The 6,066-nt window shown below is 39.8% G+C and overlaps 1 long non-coding RNA gene across 1 annotated transcript; it reads left to right on the top strand.

Moving 5' to 3' along the window:
* LOC127143422 (uncharacterized) lies at window positions 1-6,066 on the top strand. The gene is made up of 2 exons (XR_007814808.1): window positions 1-147; window positions 5,218-6,066. It is a non-coding gene; the product is annotated as an uncharacterized LOC127143422 (long non-coding RNA).

The raw sequence follows: 6,066 nt of genomic DNA on the forward strand, positions 1-6,066 counted from the left end.
AATGGCAAGTGAATGTGTGTCTGTGTGTAGCCTGAGGTCCCATTAAGCCATATTGTTGGACAGGAGCCCACACAGTGTTCACAGTTCAGCTGCAGCTAATCAGCTTCCATCCTGGTGACTACATACCATGATACACTATGAACTATGGTTATTGTTTCTTTAAGATTTTGCTTTCTTTGCATATGACTGGTGTAGCTATTTTAATCCATGTGGTTCCCCAGGTTTCACCGGTGAAAGGCTTTATGAAAGAGTGTTTAAACAAACTCCTGAAAGTTTTTATTAAATTAAGTATTGCACTTATTAATATAAATTATGATTTTTTTTGGAAAGTATGAAGAGTATTGAGTATTTGCTAATGAAACTTTTACATTTTTATTTTCATGACACTGGATTTGCAGGTTTTGAACCAGATGTTGTCCCTCTGTCACCCTCTGCCCCCTTCTATCTATGTGTGTGTATGTGAGTTTGTGTCCTCTGGTTACAGCAGAACATTCAGGGTCGGCTGAGGGCTTGGCTGTGGTCCAGCACTCTGGATGTCCTGAACCGTCTGGGATTTATCTGTCTGTTCCCAATTCTTTCACCCAGTACATCTGTCTGCCCAAACTGTTTCTCCCACTTACCACTCATTATCTTATACTGTTTCCTTTCACCCTGTTTCATCTTCAATCCCACCCCTTTCTGTTTTATTCTCCTATTTTTTCTTCACCTTACCCCATCTGCAGTGTTATATATGGTGTTAGGCATGTGACTACATGGTCTTTATTCCTGCTCACATGTTCTGTGACACTTGCCAACTATATCATGTCCACCTGACTGAGCTGTCTGAACTATCTGAACCTTTACTCTATCACCTCTTGACAGTAAATACATTCTGTACTCAGTGTGTACATTTAATGTTTTAGAGCAGTATGTTGCAACATTATTTAATAATTTATTCAGTTTTACTTGAGTGAAAATACAGGGAACCACATGTCACATGATGAATTTAGTGAACAAATTTCATATTTGGTAATTAAGATATAATAGAACATTTAGGCCACGGTTACCATATGATTTGTTGAGTCAAAAGGCAGTTTTGTGATATCTTTGTGGACAGATTGCAACCTAAACACTTTTTTGTGTAACAAAACGTCTACAAAGCTGCAGCTATAATCAATACTGCCACGGTGGACACTCCCTGAAGCCAAGTCGAATCAGGTCTCCACTACAGCACAGAAATAAAATCCTTTGAAAATATTTTTTTTCTATCACCCTCTGTTGGAAATAATGAATAATAATAAACATTCATTGTTATAAATGAATAGACAGATAGCCTGATAAGATGGAAAATGGCCCCTAAGAGTGACCTAATCCTAAGAGCTGGTCTTGACGAATGAAAAATAAACTTTGTCAACCAGATTAAATGTTATAGGTAAGTGCTGAAAGGAAGCAATGAGAATCATTTAGATCTTAAATGAATTAAACTTATTTTTATTGGCTGAAACTGATTGAAAGGTATTTGTTCCACCTGCATGCTATGTGTGGCTTCCTGTTACATTTTGTCCTGCACTTGTGTGTCAGCACTGTGTTGTGTTACTTTCAACACCACTTAATCAAGTCAGCCTGATTCTGCACCAGCTGCACTCATGAATAGAAACCCCCAACAATGACAATGAAGTGAATGCCCTCTCTCCATTCAAATGTTCACCTGTTTAACATGATTATGAAACAATCCTCCATGCCGTCCCGGTTGCAATATGTCGGAAACTTTGCAGATGATGACGTCAGTGGCAGCGGTGACTGTGGTTCAGTGCTGAAAATCATTCAAACTACAGCCGTGCTTCCTGTTTTTGATCAATGCTAAGCTAAACACGTCACAGAAATATATCTCTAGGGGATGCATGGAGGCATTCATTCTACAGTACCTGGAAAATTTCCTAGAATATTGTCTAAAGTTTGATAATGGTGGTGTGTAGTGCTGATGAACACAAACAAGGGACAGTAGCATTAATAGAGGGTTAACCTCACACAGATTCATATGCACCAATGGGCCTCACAGCAGCCTCATTAGTTCACACATTGTGAGTACAAGGTCAAAGGGACCTCTGATCTCCTCGTCCTTTTCGTTACCTCATTTGGCATTTAACCTCTTACCTCTGTGAATTTTTTCTTCTGCTCCAGATAAATTGTGAAGAGATGAATGACAGTGGCTTCAGAGACAATAAGCATTTTCTTACACTGTGTGTGTGTGTGTGTGTGTGTGTGTGTGTGTATGTGGTCCTGTGATGGTCAAGTGGAAGTAAAGATGGAGGACAACTGTTCACCCCTCATGTAAGTCTCCATGTGTGTGTGTTTGTTTGGACTCGTGAGGGGACGTACAGTGTCTATTAATGTGTGTGTTCATGCGTCGAGAGCGTGTGTGAATATATAAATGTTTCACTGCTTGTTAGGAGAGGGTGTGCTTTGTGTGTGTGTGTGTGTGTGTGTGTGTGTGTGTGTGTAGTTTGATGAGGCCACTGCTCCCTTTGTCTCCTCTGTGTCCAGCTAGAAAGAGTCTCTGTGTTGTTCAGGCTCACATGGACTCTGATTCTTTTCAGTCTCTCCTCATCACATTTCTCTGACAGCAGATACAACAACACCCCTCTCTCCTCTCTCAGGCGAAAAACAACAGCGCTCCCTTCACATGCATTGGCTTACTAGTGCTGATGGATGCATTTCCATAGTCAGGGGGATATTTAATAATGTCCCAACATTTATTCCAGTTTGGCCTCCAAAGCAGGCTGCAAACCTAGATCCTCTCTTCTGAGCCTATTTCATTCAGTAAAAGCATGTTGGATATATTTTTATGCACTTTAATGTTCTCATAATGAAAGAGTTGTTGGATCTGATATTGCAAGCCTGTAGTGTGTTAAACTACAGCCTATAAAGAGCTATTTAAAAGGCTATTTACATCCTCTTATGCCCTTAAAGGAAAGATTCACAATTTTCTGAGTGTGTCTTAAAACAATAGTCAGGTGCCCATATGATCACTGAAAAAGTTTTTGCTAGATGTAATCATTCTCCCTGTTCATACTGGTCTTTTGATGGAGGTGATGCATTTTGTCCAAAAATGTGTTCAAAAGTTTATCTCAATACTTAAAAAGTTGTGAATCTCATGTGTGAAAAACATATGGCCTGTGAAAAAAACAAAAAACAAAAACTGAACCACTGCTTTACATGATGCTTTACATGGAAAATTATGGTTTTGTTAACACACAAGTCTCGTTGAATGGGTTGAATAAGGTCTAGTTGAGGTCAGGGTTCTGAAAAGCTTTTAAGTTCTGCGTCACCATCTCTCTCTCCTGACTCTCTGCCTCTCCTTATATTTCCTTTCTCCTCCCCTTTACCTCTCTCTCCTTCCCCTCTCTCTTTCTGCCATCCTTCACCACATTCCCTCCTCCACCTCCCTCCCTCCCCTCTTTCTAGCTGATCACGCTCTCACACCGTGCACCCAGCATGGGAGCATTAGCAGGGAATCGCATTACAGTAATGCACTCCTGCGGCAAACCCCATACGCAGCCGCTGCTCTACAGAAATAGCTGCTCTTTATCCTTAAACGTGACCCCAGCTGCCATGTAGAGAGGTGCGTCATGCTGAAAATGCATGCTGCACATGAGGATGTGCAGAAACTGCTGGTGATAGTTATGTTTCATTTAATCCTGAGAGTGACAGTCACGTGTTCAGGTCTATGTTTAAATGGGATCATGTGCAACAAGTTCATATGAAGGAGTCAATGCAGAGACACAGTAACTAACAGTAACTAACAAAACAGAGACAACTGACCAACAGGATTTTATAGACTATATTGAAATGAGCACAAATTTTGTAATGCAGATTATCTTTGTAAAAAGAAAAAAAACATTTGTGCAATTACAATTACTAGTCTGCAAAAATTACTGCCTATTTCAGTCATATACTAAATGTATTAACTGACATTTCTCACTTCTCATGTAATGTCTTCCACTCAAAAATAAAATATTTTGGGCCAAAACATTTAAGGAAAACTACTAGAAACTACACAGTGCTATATGTTGTTACCTCTGTGTAGAAATGTGTTTTTTTTAAAGCTGAATGGGAGCATAGCAACTGTACACTGTTATCAGATTTACCTTGTACCTGAGGGCCATATAGAAGAGAGGTGAGGGGCGTGGATAGAAATTACTCTTTTACGTTCTACTGTAAAGTAGGTGCATGACCCCATCAGTTATTATCATCATCAATACGTTGACCTGCAATAGATAAGACTAAAATGATTGATAGAAACTGTGTGAACTCTTTTTAGCTATGATGTGGAGAAACGTCTGTAGCTGCGAAATTATCTTTCTCAGTGTTTCCACCCACTGTGGAGAGCTTTTTTATCTGGTAAGCTTTACTTATCGACTCCTTGCAAACAGTCTCTCTAGCTCTTATCATCTGTAATTGCTGTCTTTAGCCATGCTGTGACCCAAAATAACCACAGTTTATCTGACTCTGATGGGGAGAGCATTAGTTTTGCCAGTATTTGGTCATGAGTTAAAGTATTAGACATGTTATAACTTTGACAATCCATCACAGCGAATATCTTAATAGCCTTACATCTGTAAATCTATTTATGTTACGTTATCATTGTGTGGTAATGCAGTCGGCATGCCTTTCTCCTGCTTTTAGAGGAAGGTCAGGGTTAATGTAAAGTTGTTGTGGTGTGTAATAAGATGGAAAAATACTAATATGGCTCTTGAAATATGACATGCAGTCACTGTGCACAGTGAAAGCACAGCTGGGAAATAGGTTCTGCTTAGCTTTGTTTACATGAGGTACACAAACACACACACACACACACACACACACACACACACACACAGACACACACACATATTCCACGGAAGAATGTGATCTTCTGCTTTTTGAGTTCAGAGGGTGAAATATGTTAGTGCTGTTTCTGACCTTCAATATGCACATATGACACAAACACAGCCAGATTTCTGTCTATGGTAAAACCTAGTTAGATTATGACATCATTAACTAAGCAGTCTAGACACTGTTTATCATCAAACAACACTGCAGCTAAGCATCGCCATTACCAAACAGATGAAGAGGAAATCTCACCCTCCCCACCTTCCTCATCCTAATATTGATTTTTCTAATTAGAGTTTAAAAGATAAGTACTTTCACCTGTAAGTAACCCTGACCCTGACTTTGACCCCTGACCTTGGCCTTCAGGCTGCTTCGTTTGATTGACAGGTGGAGGCACAGTAGGCACAGCTGAACTGAGCTGAGCTGAAGCAAAGAAGAAGAAAACATCAAAGAGGAGGTCGGCCATTGCTGTTTTATCTCTACCTGCAATTCATTTTATTCAAGTGTTACTACAACGTTATTACAACTTAAAATATGTGTTTCTGATTGGCTGGCAGTTGTCTGTTGCAATCATTCATTAGTTAAGGTCAGCAGTTTACAATATGGTGACCAACAACTGCAGAAGCAGAGTTATGTCTGTTAGTTAAGTCCGGTCACCACACAACAAGCACTGAAGGATAGCGCTGAACCTGAGTGTACATGCCTGACACTCCAGGGGCACGCTGGTGATGAGATGGAGCCTGATGTTGGAACTGCCATTGCTGAATATCTGCTGTACCTGGAGGTGATCGAGAGGGACCTGGCCTTTGGTCCGGTGAGAGCAGTGACAGATGGGAGGAAACTCCTGCAAACTCAGGATATTAGATTTGCAGAAGTGAGCAACAATAAATAAAATTGTCACATTGTTTTCACATTGTCACATTGATACATTGATATTGAAAGAAAATTTATTTTAGCCGCTTCAAGAACAATAAACCATGTTTCCTGATGCTTTCTCCTCTCATATCTGTAGGCTCAGATAAATAGCAGAAAATGACTTGCTGTTGCTGACAACACAGTAAATCTATTTTATGTTCAATCACATTTAACACAGCTGTGTTTAGGTTGCATGACACAGCACTGTCGGCTTGTAAACTTGAACACAACAATAGTTACTATGTATAGCATAATTATGCTTACAGTGATTGGTGACCTTAATAAATGTACAATGCAAAA

This window comes from Lates calcarifer, linkage group LG16_LG22, assembly GCF_001640805.2.
Source record: "Lates calcarifer isolate ASB-BC8 linkage group LG16_LG22, TLL_Latcal_v3, whole genome shotgun sequence".
Taxonomy (NCBI): Eukaryota; Metazoa; Chordata; class Actinopteri; family Centropomidae; genus Lates; species Lates calcarifer.